Source organism: Aulostomus chinensis, chromosome 21 (genome assembly GCF_037954235.1).
Source record: "Aulostomus chinensis isolate RoL2024-O1b breed Wild chromosome 21, RoL_Achi_v1.0, whole genome shotgun sequence".
NCBI classification, from domain to species: domain Eukaryota; kingdom Metazoa; phylum Chordata; class Actinopteri; order Syngnathiformes; family Aulostomidae; genus Aulostomus; species Aulostomus chinensis.
Genome location: NC_141340.1, coordinates 5,427,397 through 5,445,877, shown reverse-complemented (window position 1 = coordinate 5,445,877; position 18,481 = coordinate 5,427,397). Strand labels below are relative to the sequence as shown.

Genomic DNA, 18,481 nt, shown 5'->3' with positions numbered 1-18,481 from the left:
AACTCCATGGGTGTTTTGGTAGCAATCTCTTTTTCTTTTTCTTTTTTTTTTTCTTTCAGGAACTCAAAATCTCCATCCTCTCTTTTACTTTTTCTTTTTTTTTTTTTTTGCACTCACTGAACTGCAAACATCTTTCAATCACCTGACTGAAAACTACCGCTCCATCTCCATGTGGGCCTTCAGCATCTAATCAGGGCCAGATCAGACAGCCGGGGCTGAGCGTGTCATCAGCACCAGTACTGCTGCTGTGTTGACATGCAGTACTCTCATTATAATTGCCCTCACTCTGATTATGTGGGTAAACCTATTAAGTTGTTTACAAGTGTTGTAGATACAAAGCGTGTTAATAATGTCACATTAATCAAATCTGGCATGTTATGATTGATTCATGTTGACCTACCTCGTATGAGATTCCGAGTCTATCACTCATTCCTTGACTTGACCTTTCAGCACATTGTTTGGCATAAGGGGGAAGTTTTCACAAAATCACGTTTTACACGGTAAAATTGATCTCTTCACCACTTGAAAATAAAAACAAAAAAAACCGAACAGTTATGCTGTCGAACAAAATGAGGCAAAACAGACGTCTGAGCATTGAGCACATGCAGCACTGACAGGGTTTTGCTACAAGAGGCCTGAGAGTAGCCTTGGATGGTATCAAGCCCAGTGCATTCTGGGTGTATTCAGCCTGATAAGGTTTATCTGATCTGACTGACTTAAAAGCACAACAGACTACATTTCGATCTTGTCGCGATACATTTCAGTATGATATCACACACTAACAATAACAACATGAACCTGTCAGATGCTAAAATTGCTAACTTGAGCAGTTGCTATCGAAAGTTAGCAAACGTTAGCTTATCTGTCCAGCAGAAGAGTGGCCACGGCCCCTTTCTGGTCTTTTGGCTTACATTGTGTTGAACCTCGTCTTGCTCCTTTGTTGGTCCGACAGCATTTGAGACCTATATTGAATAAACCCTTAGTTCCTCAGGCATTTTGTCAGGAATTCCAACAGCAGGCAACTCCTGCCTGACGACACATCGATAACACATGATATCAGCTTGTTTATGCTATTGGCTCAGAGACTCTTGGCGGTCTGTTAGTTAGCTTGCTGGAGGCTAGCATATTTAGCTGTAAACATACGTTTTAGTATATTTTAATAACAGTTAGGCACGCGTACAGCTGGGATACTGTATTTTTATCGGCGTGAATACAAATGCTCTTAATAACATCGTGTGGTTTGAGTTGTGAAGTAATGTTTTGGTCATAACAATCAGCCTCCGTTTCATATCTGTTTTAATTTTTCTGTTATTGAATTCGCCGAGCTTGCTCAGCAGAAAAAACAAATCTCACACTTAGCAACCATGTAAACCTTTCCCATACGACTGTGGTGCGATTGTCCTGTAAAGAAAACCTGAAATTAGTGTTAGGTACTCGTATTTGGTGATATTTCTCCATGTAACACAGGAACACACACACACACACACACACACACATTTTCCCAACCTCAAACATAAATGTTACATAACAGCTAATGAAAGCCTTCTAAAACTCCGGCAAAACCCCTCCTGAGTGAACAGGAGATTTGTCTGATGTCATGTATCAGGAGACATATTACCTCAGGGACTGTCGCCCTTCCAGGCCAGCCGTGATAAATAATGCAATAAAGATACATTTCATGATGCTTCTCTTTATCCAACATGTGTAGCTGTCAACTTTGATCAATAAGAACACACTAAAGGCAGTGCTATATAAACACAGCCTTTTTTTGTTTTGTTTTTTCGGTGGTGTTTATGCATCCTGGTGAACCCAGAAACACCCCAACTGATACATTAAGTAGCAAAATATTCCAAACCTTAAGGCACACAAAACCTCAGATTGACCTGGGGAGTGTTTCATTTCACCACTCCAGCCAGCAGGATTGTTACAAAGACAGGAACCTTGAGAGAGGAATGAGCAGGTTTTTTTTGGTTTTTTTATAACCCTAATCTCTGAGGGCTTTAGCATTGCCAGTTTGGCTAAAGTATACTCCACATTTACCGTGTGTCCACTCTCATCGACGCTGTATATGTCTAGCACAGACTGCAATAAGATAGAAATTTGAAATTCAAATTTCTCCTCTCTCATCTCTCATCACACCGGTAAAGTGATCTAAGGACCCACCTATCAATTCTGACAGTCAGATCAAAAAGTTCTCCATTTGCATTGGCTCATATGAATTTACATTTCACATATGAAGTTCTCATTGTAGACAAGTGTGACGAGATACTTCAATAATTAAAACAAATTGGCCTTCCTCAAAAAGGTGTGGTCTTTCATGTGGCTCTGCTTGGAGGATTCTTCTGTCCCGGTCTCGCCGAGACGGTGTGAAAGTGTAGTTGGGAAGTTTTAGTTCAGTTAGTTTCATACTTCTTAGCCAAGCGGTGTTTCTTCTTTTTCAGTTGTGTGTTTGTAGTTTGTGTTTGTGTTTTAGATCGGGTTCTAGTCAGTTCCTGTTTTATTTTCTCGTGCACTTCCCCACTTCCCTGATGTGTTGTCGCGTGTTTTACACTTCCTGTTTTTGTCTTTTTCACGCCCCTTTTTTTTGGGGGGGGGGGGGGTGGGACTGAATCACCTGTCTTGTCAGTTCGTTAGTCCTCCTCAAGCCTGATTTATGCTTCTGCGTCGTGGCGACGCCGTACCTACGCCGTCAACGCAGACCCCTACGCTGTAGCCCGACGTGCACCTCCGTCACTACGCGACGTGAACGTCAACGGACTGTGATTGGTCTGCTCACACGACGTTTCCGGTTCAGCACAACAACACCGCTATTTTTTAAGTTTCTGTGGTGAGAGCAACACGCAAAAAAAATGGACCAAGCCGAAGAAAGAGTTATCGAGGAGGTTCGCAAGTATGACCACCTTTACAACTTCCATTGTTGTCTCTGTCTCTGACCCATGTGCTATGACCGGAAGAAAACTAAGGAATTCGACAAGAGTCCCCCAAAACCATACGAAGATAAAGCCACACCCCTCTAGTGGCTTGGCGGTGAATTACAGAGCAACGCGTTCCCTCAACGCAGAACTATAAATGCACAATGACGACGTAGGGGCTACGACGTAGGGGCTACGACGTAGGGGCTACGACGTAGGGGCTACGGTGTAGGTACGGCGTCGCCACGACGCAGAAGCATAAATCAGGCTTCAGCCACAGCCTTGTTCCCAGGCCTCTAAAACAAAACAATGCCTTTGCTGGATTCCAGGCCTCATCCTGCCCTTGGAGTTTTTGCAGCGTTTTTGGAACGTTTATGGCAGTCAAACGCCTTCACCACGCATGTTCTGGACAATCAGCCACACGCTCGGGATCTTATTACTTGCTTGGCGGAGGTAAATGTCAATCACACAAAGTCGCAATGTTTTCTCAACTTTCCTGCAACACGCGTCTTAACCTTAAGGAATAGCTCATGTCGTCATTCTGCACTTTTGGCTCCTGTAAAAACCAGCTAATATCCGACTAAAGTCACTTCCCAGCTTCCTGTTTTCACTGGAAACGCATTGATATGCAGAGTCAAAACTCTGTTCTGCTGTTTCATGAGGACCTTAAAAGCCACTGGGTAATTTGGGTCTCGGTGTGTCAGACCATGTTTCATTTGACTATCAAACTCGAGTGTATGGTAAAACCCCTCTGATCTGTGTGAAACACCTTTACGTTATTAATACCGGATATCAATAATTCTCTCAGTTTTGAGAATCTGGAACATTTTTGACCCAGCATTAGCATCTCAAATCGCTGCTGCTAGCCTGCTTTCAATGAATAACATTTTCACCCACCATAAAAACCCCAACCACCCAACCCGCCGCCACCCCCCCCCCCATCTGAAACAGGCACACGCCATTAACATCAGTGAACTCAGCACTACTCTCCAAATAAGAATCCCGCCACTCTTAATAAAGACCAGCGAGAAAGATGAAACCCAAGACTCGACTGTACTTCTCGTGTAGCGCGGCCCCAGAGATCCCCGGTGCCCACGGCTCCGAGGATTTTCTCCCAGGCATCTTTTTGATGTAAAAGTCAAGGAATGTTCTCTGTATTCGTCAGGCAGCCTCGCCCCAGTCCGACCAGGCTGTAATAGCCTATGATCAGAGATCTATTATTCACTTCTTAGAAATGGGCCCTGGGAGCACAGTCATTTGCCATTTTAAATTGATCTGTACTTTTGGTTTCTGCTCCGATGAGACAACATCTCTCAGTTTCATTTTCCGTTGGCGCCACATTACTGTGGAGATGCGTTATTAGTCGTTTCATTGGTTATTCCGTGGATTTTGATTTGCATATGCATTTCATTGCAGCAAGGAGGATTTTAAATGCAGGATACAGTAACTGTGTCAGAGAGGGCCTTGTATTGGTGTTGAACTTCCTCTGGGCAAAGTCTCTCCCAGTTGTGTCCCTTCCTGCCTAAACATTTTAGCGTCATCCACCACAGGCCGGGACAGCGAGGCGCAGAGGAGGCTTTTGAATACATTTGGCTGTGGTAACAAATTAGATTAGTCTATTTATCTACTAGCTGGCCTCTTCTCCTGCTTTACCTCCTCTCTTTTCACAGCAGGAGGCCACAGTTGTGTCACTCCTGTCTCCTCTCCTGTATCCCCTCAGACAAAACTGTCCATGCTGATCAGCTTCACCGCTGCTCAACGCACGGCAGAGAGGATATAAGGAATCAGAGAGGGAGAGATTAGCATCCTCTGGCCAGATCATGAATATATTCAACACACGGGGAAGAAGACTGCGACCCAGCTGGTATAGGAACATTTCATATTACCATCCTCATGTGAGGCAATAATTGTGTGAATGAAAGCAATGCATATTATACTTTCATTTCCCTTCCTTTCCTTCATTTCTGCACTGGCAGCTGTGAACTTTTACTCTACCGAGCTGAATAAAACACTGAAATAATCTCACATTTTTGCGACATGAAGTTAATGTTCTCATCCTGGCTGAGCTCTGTCAATAATCTCTCCCGATTGTTGCTGTAATGCACAAAAACGGAGTAGCAGGTGTGTGCTACAATAAAAACCCCTTTTATTTTAGTACTGAGCAGAAATTGAACCGTATCACAGAGAATTTCTGAAGTCATGGGAATTGCATTGATGTTTATTCAGGGAGTCGTGGAGTTCTGCTGCAGCACCAAAACTGAATCAACTAACCTGATATGATTGTGCAAAACAAACATGTTCATTTAAACACGCTGTGTGTGTGTGTGTGTGTGTTGTTGTTTTTTTTTTAAAGCCGTTCGATAAAACAAAATTAAGAGCCGCATTCCAGGGACTCGAGGTGCAAATTGCGATATCTACACCTCGCAAGATTGCTACAGTTAAGTGTGCAGCATGGTGTTAACAAATTGTGACAACGGTGCAGGTAAAGCTGGCACCGCTCACAACGGTCTCATGCTCCTCCGAGTGGAATACAGTCTGGACCGTCGTCTTCCCCTCATTTCAGACTCCGCTCATGGCTCACGTCTTCATGGCACTTAAAAGCTCCCACAGCCATGCATCAACAAAACGGCTTAATTCGCGCAAACAAGTGACTTCAAAGTCACAAAGATGTCGCAGTAAATCCAAATTAATTAATTTTTGTTATCTGTTAATTGCATTGTGTGTCATTAGAGATGCTGAGAGTGAATAATGGGTTGCACCTTCATTTCCCTCGCTTACATTCTAGGTGGCGTTTTATTCGTGCGTTTCAAGCCTTTGACGTTTAGGAGAAGCTCATTCTGCACCACTCCTCTGTGTGTGTGTGTGTGTGTGTGTGTGTGTGTGTATATCACAATTTGCATGGACTCAAATGGCAAACAGATTGCTGTTTATCACAGTCCATACACGAAAACAGCAGAATGGCCACAGAGGGAAAATCAGAATTTGGCAGATATCGATTTGTGAGAGAGGGGAGTGACCTTGAACTTTGACCTCTATAATTTTCTAAGTTCATCCTTGAGTCTCAGTGGACGTCTGTACCGAACTGGAAAATTCCCTCAAGGGGTTTCTGAGGTTTCACATGGATGAGAATGAGACAAATGAACAGAGAACGCAACCTTCCCTCAATTTGGTGAATTTCTGGCCATGAGATACGGGCTCGCCGTGTATTAATGAGAATGCTGGGCCGAGTTTTATTGTGGCCACAAATAAATCACATTGTGGGAACAACGTACGTCTCATAGCTACAAAATAAGTGATAAAAAAAAGCAATGATAAATTCTCTCTCATAGCTATGAATGAATCAAGCTGTGAGAATGAGCCACATGTTGCTGTCACTGATTAATCAAATTTTGGGAACAAGTTAGGATTTACAATGTTTTTCTTTCTTTACAGCCACCCTGGGCATCCGTCCAGTACATCATGACAGGGTACAGAAGGTCCACCTCCACTGAGGATGCTGCCTCGCAGTTTCAGAGGCAGAATTGAGATAAGCTCTTATCTTGTTTTAGACACCATAAACAAAACATTATCAGTAACAACAGTACATGGATCACGTTAGATTGAGTTACAATTTGGGGTCTAAATGAAATATGGCAACAATTATCTCGTAGCTGGATATTAGAATTGGTGACAAGACACTTAATAGTGCCTGTGCTGCAATGATGTACTTGTAAAGCCTTTGTGTGACATACAATGACTGTCACTGCTTCTGTTGACCTAATTCAATTTTCTTTTCAATTACCTGTAGTATATTACCATCACGGCCATTGGTATTGAGGTATAAATCACCCAACTGGACCCTGTGGCTACGGCAGACAGGCACCCCACCGGCTGATGTAGAGCCATGTCCTGCCTGGCCCTCCCGTCTCCCTTAAATATATTTTGGATTAAAGGAAAGAAACACAAAACACTCACGACCCACATTTGAGCAGCCAGACGATGCCGCTGGGCCCATTGGTAGGAACATATAATTACAGTGATTCAAGCTTTGACAAAATTGATAGCCTGGCTGAGAACAAAGCTCAGAGTTTGGGGATATGAGGATTATTATTGGAGGTTGTGTAATTAAAAAAAAAAAAAAAGAGAGAGGGAGAGAGAGAGAAATAAAGGGCCTCGGTAACGAGCTCCCAGCCTCGTCTCAATCTTCACATCCTTCTCAACACGTCGGACCTGGTGACAGGTTCGCCGAGGTGAGTGTTGGTCGACGAGTAGGGGGCCATTGATGGGGGTTGTGTTGCCAGTGACACCTCGGTGTCCCGGAGAGGTGAGAGCATTGATTAATTCAAGAGGGAAAAATTGAGGGCAACTCGGTTTGAAACACCCATTAATTCAATAGTGGACCCCTTGTGTCTAATGTGAGAGATGAATGAGCCCCGTGGTTACAGACCAAAACCACTCTTAACTTTTTTAGTGCTTTTAGAGCAAATGTTACATACTAAATGTTAAGAAAATGATACCTGCTACACACCGTGTGCCTAAAATTCTCCAAGTGGGTGTGTTTCTAGGCTACATTTAGCTTACGTTAGCTGTGGCAACAAAATAAAGGCCAGCACGGCAGAGACGGACTCTAGTCTGAGAATTAAGTCTTGGGTTGGACACATCCATTCATCCATTTTCTACACCACCTGTCCGTTAAGGGTCGGGGAACTGGGTCCTCAAAAAGACTCGAGACTTGATTTTAATCAATTTAGTCACTTGGTATTTAAAATTAGCAGCTTTTTTAACGTTAGCTTAGCTATTTAAGCTGCGCCTTAGTTTGCTACTACCTTTTGTGAGACAAACTTAATTGGATGGTGTAGACTGAGTATGTTCAATAATTTGGTCATTTGTAGTGCATTTCCGTGCCTTGACGACTCTTAATTCATCCACGTTCTCACGCCATCACCTGGTAGCTAATGTTAAACTGAGAGACTTAACATTAGCCCAACTACTAAATTTGTAGGGGGGGGGGGGGGTACAATGCGGTAGTTTTATACTCCCTTTGTTTTCACAGCCCCCCCTCCCAAAAAAGGGTGGGAAGATGGAGTTGACATAATAAAGTGACGCACCTTTGCATATCTGTATGGCATCGGCAGCGGCCTGTTGTGGTGAGGAGGAGGCTGAGCTGCTGGGTGAAGGTCTCACTTCACCCGTTGATTTACGCTCCGTCCCTGATCGAGCGTTTGGTAACGATAGGGAATGAGACCCCATGTGAAAGTGGTTGAAATGTGAGGATCCAGATGCCATGCGGGAGTAGAGCCACCGCCACCTCAAGTTACGGTGACGCTTGGTGTACAGATTAATGTTGCGAGATTGGACAAACCGAGAAAACTGGTTAATACACTGAACCTCAGAAGATCTTCGCAATAGAAATGTGATATTGTCAAAAATGTTGATCCTTCACTTTTTTGGAGGACTTTAGGTTATTTTCGAAAGTCTTGAAGAGTTGCACTTGCACGGGCTATCTTTGTTTTTCATGTGTGCTTCAACCTGTTTGTCTCTAAAGTCTTCAAATACCATCAGCAATGGGCTCTTTGTCCCGTCTTTGCCCGTTAGTTCATACGATTTCATTGCATGTATTCGGAATAACAGCAATTTGGGCCACACGTCACCAGAAATTGAACCGATGTGATACAGAAAAAAATCAATACCTTGTGGTGGTTTTATCTGTTTGTTCTTGTGCATTGAACAGAAAAGAGAAGAGGGGAGGGGGACGGGGGGAGGGGGGGGGGGGGGGCTTCACTTTTCGGGAGTGCTAAGCAGCTTTTTGAAGGCTAGTTAATTAAATGAGAGACCTGGGTTGACTTGCCTAAATTCACAGCAATAATTAGGTTGATAACTGTGTTCTTTTTAATTAAGCTCTATTGTCTCTGACATAGAGGAAATACTGCTGTAGCCAATGGGAAAACATTGCAAATTGCTTGTCCCAATATCTTTTTGTTAGGAAATTTTCACATCAAAGAGGAGTTATAGAATCTGATGTGTACTGTACCTCCACAGCAGCCTGCGAGCTGCACACCGGCTTTATCATCACGCAAACCTAAATTACCTACGAAAAAGCAGCGTTAACACACAAACATGTAAACCTCTTTCAGAGCTGTACAACAAATGAAATGAGACACTACCATGTATTCAAATTCACCACTGCACAACACGCTTCACCAGCACACCTACATCTTTATTCATGACATGGAACTTGGGGAGGGGTAGGACTTTATGGGGAATAATCACACCATCTTTTCTTGTCATTGTTTTTTTTTTTTTTTTTTTAAGTGCTAGCCACAGTGACTTAAACATATGTTGCTGTCTCTGTGTTCAGTGACTGTAAACTAGTGAGAATTAATTACAGGGTAACAATTAACCAGTTAATTTTATTCATACCCCAAATTAGCTCTGCCTGCGAGTACAATGGAGAAGACTGTTTAATGCAACAAAATTGTTTTCTTCCCATTGTTGGTGTGCGGAAAACAAACTTAAATAATGTGTGTGCGGATACTTTTTTTAACGCATGTCCCTTTTTAACTTTAATTAGACTTCTATTGCCGTTTTTTTTTTAAACATTCCTACTGATCAGAAACGTTTAAGTGTTTTTCTTTTTTAACATCTACAGCACAAAATGTAAACATAATGGTGTGCTGTAGCCATGATTGTCAGAGGGATTTAAGCCTGCACTTGAATGATCAAGTGGCAGGTTTGTTTGGGAGGAGGACAGAGCTGAGGGAGGGCCTGAAGAGACAATCTGTTTACATTAAGCAAATTGGAGTTTTAGTTGTATAAACATTTCTCAGAAGCAGAGCTGCTCCAGAGGCAAAAGTAATCTTATTAGTTTAGTTCAACCTGGCAGAGCTAAATGACCAAAGTTTCTCTCTGCCCTCTTTGGGCCGAGTTTGCCTTATAAAGCAACGTGGCATTCACCGATGATAATTTGCTCTTAAATGATTGATTAATTGTTGGAGAACTGTTGATTGTGCGTGTACTACTTAAAAGGTTCCAGTACTGTCCTCAATCAACAGTGCATTTTTATCTTATTTCCCAGTGTTTTGTCTGTCTGGAATTTCCTTGAGCGCAGTACGATCAGGAAGGCTATTTTGCTTTTTTTGAAATGTGTAATATTTGCTAAAGTTGTTGTATCCTTCGGGTACGGTGAAGTTTTGGCTTTGATCGAAAGGAATTACAGTGTATCTGATGTGTATCCAGAGCAGGGATATCCGAGGTGGCGCACATTGCTGTCTGAAGGTGGCTGTGCCCGCTAGCATGCTAACTTAACGTTACAGGGACAAGTCGCCCTTCCCCGGGTGTCTGTGATGGGCAGTTAGAGTTGAGAAGAGCAAGGTTTGCAGCTGGCGTCTGTCTCTGTAGTGCTAAAACTCCAGTTATCATAGATGGGAGGTCTTGTGGAGTGTGACTGCTACTTGCACACGGGGCTGCTGATGAACCGGTAGCTTGGATAGCAGTAAATGCAGTAGTTTAAATTGGAATACACAGTAAGTCCCCTACAGCTCCAGCTCGCAAATGATCCCAAATTTCACCGCAGAAAAGGCACCTGGGCGTAATTGCTAACAGTGAAAGCTCGGCTGTCCCACCCCCACAGAGCCTCTCAACAAACGTTCATGCTGGCGTCTTTAATTTAAAAAAAAAAAAAAAAAGCCTCAAGTTTAGGCAAGGCAATTTTATCTGTAGAGCCCGTTTCCACCAACAGTTTGTCTCAAAGGGCTTCACATGGCATCATAACAACATCCTCTGTCCTTAGACCCTCACATCGACTGAGGAAAAACTCCATAGAAAACCCTTTGAACAGGGAAAAATCTGAGAAACCTCAGGGTGAGCAACAGAGGAGGATCCCTCACCAGGAGGGACAGACGTGCAGGAGATGTTGTTACAGACAAGAAAACAGTTTACAATACAGAATGTGGGAAACACGGAAATGTTAATAACAGTTGAGGAAGGAAGCTTCTGGAAGGGGAGCCAGGGAGAGCAAGCCAGCTTGATGGTGTACCGGATAGCAGACTGGTTCATGGGAGGGGAGCTTTGGGTTACGTGATGGAACTCTTATGTTACCTCCCTCGAGCACATGAATGGCATTGGTTCGTAAACCTAAGATCCTACAACCTCCTGTTGTTTGGTTTCAGGACTACAGACTTCTCCTAAACATGGCCGCCTTCAGCCTCTACGCCGTCACTAGAAGATGGTTGCGCCCTGTATCTCTTTGTCTGATTGTGTAACGACAACTTCGCTGACCATCAACAAGTAAGGTTGATAATTGCCCATCACTATTCCCAGGTGGTCCTTGGTCTATGTAGGCATCAGAGGGTTTACAGGTTGTTTATTAAGGACAAAAATAGGCTGAATGGTTTTGTAGAAAGTCTGCTTTGGTATAATTGGTGTCTAACAAACAGAATTGTGCCCCCTCTGGGGCCAGCAGTCTGACTGTGTTTTGTCCAGTGAATTCCCTGTAATATCCTCGATTTGGTGTTATCATGTGCCCCTCAGGAGAAGAAACCACAACCCTAAACCTTCATTTCTTCTGCTATCAAGCTAAGAATCGCTAGCGGTGGTCGTGGTAAATGAGCGTTACATCCTTTTTAAACTTCGTTGTACAGCCAGGCCGAGTCAGTCGGCCTGAAAGGACTCAAAGTACGTGTTTGTAGTTGCAGAACGCAAACCCTCTCTGGATGGCTAAAAAAAGTGAGGACACGGCTTCAGTGTCCTCGATTGTTCTTTAGCTATAGCCCTGGGGCGAGTATGCCCTTGTGTCATTCTCTCTCCTGTGTCCTGATTCTATCTGATGTCTGAAGCACATGGAGAGAGAGTTCTAGCTTAATGAGAGTGCACTTGTTTAGGGGTCTGGGTAAAACTTTCTCTAAGGACAGTTTACAGGGGAGACCGGGCCAACTCTGTCAGGGTAAAATCCCCGATTCCTCCAGTCACAAATCAGGCATTTTGATTATTAGGTTTAGGTAAGTGCATCAATTTTGTATCAGGATTGCTAGCTAGTTATGTTAGCTAGCATTCAAGATTTTATCATGGCTGCCCCTGGCCACATGGCTTAGTGTACACATCTTGTTGACATACTTTTCTGTGAGTAAAATAATGTTTTACATTACAAATTACATTTTCAAGGATGTATTGAAATAACATGACGAATAGATTGTTGTTGTTTGGTTTGTTTGTTTGTTTGTTTGTTTTTTTAAATAATGCAGATACCGCTATTTTTGCACAAACCTACCCGCTTCTGTTTCTTTATAAAAGACGTAGCGCCATGTTTGGATTCATGTCCAACACCGGAGGTCTCATGGGGTTACAGCAGGCTTGTGTCCCGTCCCCCTGCTGCTTTATTGTGCACAGAGAGAAAGCTGCATGATTTCTTATAAGAGCAGCTCTCTTGAGAAATACCCTATAATTTCTCTTCTTTAAGGCTGAGTCAGACTACCCCTGCGCCTCTCTGAAACTGTTTGATGATCACGCTTTTGCCTTAAAGGTATCAACAAGTAAGGAATTTCCTATTTATTTCAGGTGCAATAAAGACTTTATTAATTACTTATTGAAAGCCGTATAACTTTGTCATCTATTTGCTGGTTTAATAGGTTGTCTGTAAAGGACGAGAATAGCTTAAATGATGTTGTAAAAGTCTGCTCCAAGATAACTGGAGCCCAGCAAAGAGACTTGTGTCCCCTCAGGGAGAAACCGTTGGTCCAGAAGGGGGGCACTCTGAGGATTCTCTTCAAGTGAATTTACTGTAATGCTTGGCGAGCAGCTGTTTAACAAACATCCTTTTTTATGATAAATAATTCAAGTTTTACGCGCTCGAACAATGTTGCTACAAAAGTGAGCGGCCGACTTTGACCAGTAATAAGCCTGATTTCTTCTTCTTCTCCCTCTACGCATTCACACACTCCTTCTTTATTTTTATCCCAGTTAGAGTGACTGTTTTGGAATATTTTTCAGCTTCATCTCCAAAGCTATTTCCTCTATTTCACCTGCCGCTATCTGAAGCACATAGAGGAACATGGCAGCATGAGATCCTAGAATATCGGCGCTATAATCGTAGCTCAACACACACGTTTAGCGCAGAAGTATAAATGCTCATCTTTTCTAGGGTCAAATGCTGGGGGTCTGCATGGACGCACAGATAATCTGAATGTGTTGTTCTTTCTCGTGCATTAAATTCAGTACTCATTTTCTCATCTAAATCGATGAATGCTACATTTTGAAATAGTTTTTGGGTCCAGACGTCGTGGAAACAGTGTCATCAAATCAACACTTCCTCCACAGGGTCTCTACAGAGACAAAAAAAAACATGTGCAGCAGCTCAGACTGTTCTGACACCAGACACTTATGGTGGATTAGGAGTCAGCTATAAAGCCAAAACCCAGTGGATTCATACTGATCATGTTTTATGTTTCTGTTGCCTCTCTGAAGAAAAAACAAAACAAAACAGGAGATTGTTTATTGCTCCTAAAATAAAAACCAGGACCAAGCAAAAAAGAAAAAAGGGGAATATAAATATTTAATAGAATTGGCTTGTTCTGCAGTGAAATGTGTTTACCCTTCCGGTTGCTTTTTCAGCCATCTGGTTTGCTGAGGTATGTTTTATTGCCGAAAAATTTCCGAGTGGGCAGGTTGAGAGCCTGCCAGTGGAAGCGTCCGTCTTATACTGAGCTCCAGCCAGCCTGCGTGTCATGGAGTGACTATTAATGAGAGCTCTCTGTTGGTGGTTTGCTGTCAGTTGTCCAATCGGAGCTCTTTAACCTTCTGCAGAGATAATGCCCTGGTCGCGCTTCCAACACACTTTATTTTGCCGTATGTGCATTTCATTAACGAATCTCAGGCGTTCTGTGTTGAGAATGATACAAAGAGGCACAGGCAACACGCAATAATTGGATTGGTGATTGCGTGTGACACAGGCTACCGGAATGTTTCTGTAACCACAAAAGGAGCCTTGAATTTTAATTCATACAGTAATGAAGTTACTGTTAAGCTTTGTCCTTTTCTCCTGCTCATCCATTCATCCATCCATCCATTTTCTATCCTGTTAAGGGTGGCAGGGGGGCTGGAGCCTATCCCAGCAGCCTTCAGGTGAGAGGCGGGGTTCACCCTGGACAGGTCACCAGTCCATCACAGGGCCAACACATAGAGACAGACAACCATTCACACTCTCAGTCACACCTACAGTCAATTTAGAGTATCAATCAGCCTCGTCCCCTCTTGATGTCTTTGGACTGTGGGAGGAAGCTGGAGTACCAGAGAGAACCCACACAGGAACAGGGAGAACATGGAGACTCACACAGAAAGATCCTGTGATGGAGCCGGGCATTGACATTCGGGAAAGCCACTGTGTGCATGTCTCTACTTAAAGCAGCCTCTCCTGAAAGCAAGTGCACATGTAGTCTGAAGTTTATGATACATGCGAAGGTCCAAAAAGCTACAGGGGACTCGTAGTAACAGCTTCTATTCAGTTTCTCAGCCCCTGAAATTTTGGTGTGCACCCTTATTCAGAGCCTTATGATAGATGCATGGAACCACACAGACACTTGCAAGGGACACTTGCCAAGGACAAAATTACGGATTTACTAATGATAGAACATCAGTTTGGCAAGTTAACTGTCAGAAACACAGTGCAGTCTAGTCAGACTGGCAGCCTTGGAAATTAGGAGTGCATCTGTATTCTTACCTTTGTGGTAGTTTGGTGAAGCCAACATTAAACACCACAAAGCAAGAGACACCAGTAACAAGGTAGATGGAGAGGCACAGAAAGCTTCCAGAGAGACCTCACACCGGCTGGTCAAGCCTGTAATTTTGGTGTGCACACATATTTGGAGCTTTACAGTAGATGCATTGAAACATTGTAAAGAATTACACTAAACAACCACTAAATTAGTGGATTATTGAGGACAGTGTCCTGAACATCAAGTTAGCCTTTGCGTCACCAGCTACTACATAGCCAAACTGGCCGCCTGGGAAGTTGCGAGTGCACCTTTATTCTAAGCGTTATGGTAGATGTCAAGGCCCAGGTAGCTGTCAGGGGACACTTTGCCTGATGTGACGTTCTTCTAGACATTACTTTCAGTTGCTGTCAAATTTGACATCACTTGCTGCCACAAAGTCAAACTGGCAGCCCCTGAAATTTTGGTGTGCATCTGTATTCTGCGCTTTATGGTAGATTTAATGAATAGAGCCCAGGGACAGTTGTTGGCAGCCAAATTACAGAATTACTTACAGTAGTGTCCAGAACAACTCCACATTCGGCACCCAAATTAGTCTTCCGTACATGTGGTGCAACGTAGTCAAACCGGCTGCCTTTGGAATTTGTGATTAACCTGTATTCTGAGCTTTACGGTCGATCCGTCGAAAGGGACATTTAACTACAGCCAAATTGAATTACCAGCGACAGTGGCCAGAACATGCGGCCACGTTAGCTGGAGAAACACATGCTGCTGCATAGTCAAAGATGGTTTTGCAACTGTACTTTGACTGCTGAGGTAAAACAGGCGAGATAATTGAAAGCATAACACACACATACACACACACACACACACACACCCTGCTTTATCAGAGATGAAAATGCCCGTCTTACTTCACTATTACACCATAAACTATGGACTCTAAAATTACCATAAAGTTGCATCTGTGTGACTCTCTAAAGGCCAATAAAGGTATATTCGCACGAGCTGACACATTGGCAACATCCACAGGTTTAATACTTCCAGCCAAATATCATTTTATACCTCGACCTTGTGGTCAGAGGGTCACAAACCCCGATAAAGCTGCTTGCTATTTTTCTACATTCCTCAAAAAATCCGGTGCTTTGTTAGAGCTCAACTTCAATTAACAAAAAAGGGAAAAGTTCCCTCGTTAAACTCTTGTTGCCGTGCTCCTATTTGTTCAGTCTCGCAAACAACTTCGACGACAATTATGCAAATTTTCTTAATTATTTTGATCTCTTTAATTAACTTCCTCGAGTAATTGTGTCTCCGGGTGATTTCCATTATGTGTCCTTTTATGTTGTATGTTTATCTAACACGCTGTATTAATAAGATTTTATGAGAGCCTATTTTTCTTTTTCAGAAAAAAAGGCGACTCTTCTTCCTCTCGCACCCTCCTCTGCTCCCACAGAAAGACGCATGACACGAAGACAGAAGGATGACCCAATAGTTGGAGCTGAGAGTTCGTCCCATCGTTTGTGTTTTTCACTGGGACCTATAAACCAGTGTAACCACCATGGCTGAAAATACCATTAGCAGTGACTGGTGTAGTTGTGTATGGAGTATTAAGTGTGTTAGCAAGAAAGCGCCGCCTCTGCACTTCCCCTATATTAGTTTGTGCTCACCAGTGCAGGGCGACAGTGAAACAGCATTGCCATGTAGGCTATCTGCTGACAGATCAGCCTCCCAGCAGTGGGAGAAACCCTCATGTCAACCTCCCCCTCCAAACAAATATGAGCCTAGTCAAAATAAAAAGCGTTATTACTGCTGACATCTTTATCTCAGGTCTTCCTTATTTAATAACCAATTTCTTTCAAGGCTTCCTGGAGGAGTTTGTCCTTTGGGCAAGTCTCTCTTTGCTGCCGAGGAGCTGCTGTTTAGTTATGTACACTCTGTTGCCAGGGGGAGGAAGCCGCTTCATTGCTGTTGGCCTTGTAGTCAAACACAAGCCTCTCGCCATGCTTCTTCTTGTGTTTATTCCAATAAAACTCGGAGGAAGTGTTGCATGGTGTGAGCAATACAGCACATGTAGCAGGAGAGATACAAATCACATTCCCTGAGAGATCCTTGCATAGTTTAGAATATTATTTATTAGGCGCCCAGGTAGTGCAGGGGCTTATTGTGTTGTCTACCAACATGAGGGGGCTGGTTCAGTTCTGTGTGTCGCCTCCGGCTTGTTTGGGGGGGTCCCCACAGGCACACTTGGTCCTATTTGGGGTTGGGAAGATGAGTTGAGGGAATGTGTCACTGTCGCTTTTCCTGAAGACATCAGCTTTGTGCACATGCGTGGAACCTGTCCTACAAGAGAACCCCTGGAAGTAGTATAATTCCAAATACTGCCAATCCATTTAGGAGGAGGCCCCACAGTCGGCTGTAACGTATGGACCGCCGTACTGGTCAGAAACACATGGGAGGTAAAAATTGCAACTGAAACGCTGGTAGCCAACTAACATGCTCCTGATCAGCAAGTCTTTCATTTGCAGATGGATAAATTCTCCGTGATATTTCAGTCTCGTCTGACCAACCCTGCTCCTCCTGATTTATTCTTCTACTTGGGATCTGTGATTGGTGACTTGATAACACGAGCCGGTGAGTTGACACTGCGGCGAGAACAATTATCTGCTATCAACCTTGACCTTTTCAACCATCCGGGGCGCCACGTTCAGCAGTGTAACCCTCCGAGTGTCTCGTAGCTCTGGTACTGTCTTCCACATTGTACTCATATTGAAAACCAATGTGGAGCCGGCTGATGAATGAAGTTTTAGTTTTAGAGTACAACACGTGCAGTGTGGAGTTTGTGATTGAGAGAGGATTTACAATTAATGGAACAGCGAAGGGGATCAATTGCAATTAGGTGTCTGTAACACACTGTGGCTGATAAGCATCCCCGCCATCGATCAACATGCCAACACTACGGTCTTGTGAACCCGAGGCGGTCTCCGTGTCTCTTCACTGCAAACGTAATTGACCCCGCAGGGTCAATGAACAAAGCTCAGGATTTGTCATGGCTCCGGGATGATCCCTCATGTGGAGGGGAAAATAGCAGGCTTTGCATTTTACAGTCATACTTATTTTTATGCAAATGATCAATAATCTACAAACATACAGTTGTGTGGCGGTGTGGTTCTGTAGCATCGGGCTCTATGCTAATGCTAAGGGTTGAAGACTGTGGAGGGTTTTTAATTCTTCAGCGTTCTCAGCAATCTGAAGATTAGTTGGTGGAGGAGAGAGCTGAAAACAAGGCTGGAAATGCCATGTCTGGTCCTCTGACATTTGGACTGTTCACTTCTCACCTGGATATACCTGTATCTGTCTGTGTGTGTACTATATCTTCTGCTCCAATCTCAAACTAATACCTCTGTGGGGTGTGTGTGTGTTTGTGTGTGTGGGGGGGGGGGGGGTTTCATCTTGTGAAAACATGAAATTACATGTTTTATTTTTACAATTTGAAGTCCTCGTCAAAGGCGGTTGACCTAATCCGTCTCTGGTTTGGTCAAAAAATGTCTAAAACTGTGAAGATGGAGAGTTTTCATCAAACTGCGTTACCATGGCAATGTGGACCACTCGGCCATAGAACGCAAAGCCGTAAGACCTGCACCCCACATGTCGGATTACAGTCCCAGCCTGAAGGCACTGATGTGAATTTAGCATTTTAAAACCAAGCCAACTAGCTCTTACAGGAGGTGACAAACATATTGTGCCCTCTAGCGCCCCCTGGTAGACAAGGGAAGTGATACTTGCACCACAGAGCAGTTTTAGTCTGTGCGCTCATGCAAAATCCCCCCAAAATGATCATGTTTCAGCTCCCTCTCACTCCACAGAACAACCACAGGCAGAAAAGTTCACCTT

General features: G+C 43.6%; 1 protein-coding gene across 2 annotated transcripts in view; it reads left to right on the top strand.

The window, feature by feature from the left end:
* Positions 1–18,481, top strand: part of cdh19 (cadherin 19, type 2) — a 111,969-nt gene that overhangs the window by 51,528 nt on the left and 41,960 nt on the right. Inside the window, exon 1 of one of the 2 annotated variants that reach the window (XM_086192032.1) lies at positions 16,821–17,221. The exons of the other annotated variant lie outside the window; for it this stretch is intronic. The gene's annotated coding sequence lies outside the window, so the exon portion shown is untranslated. Of the gene's footprint in view, positions 1–16,820; positions 17,222–18,481 lie in introns of those variants that run through there. 2 annotated transcript variants of the gene reach the window in all.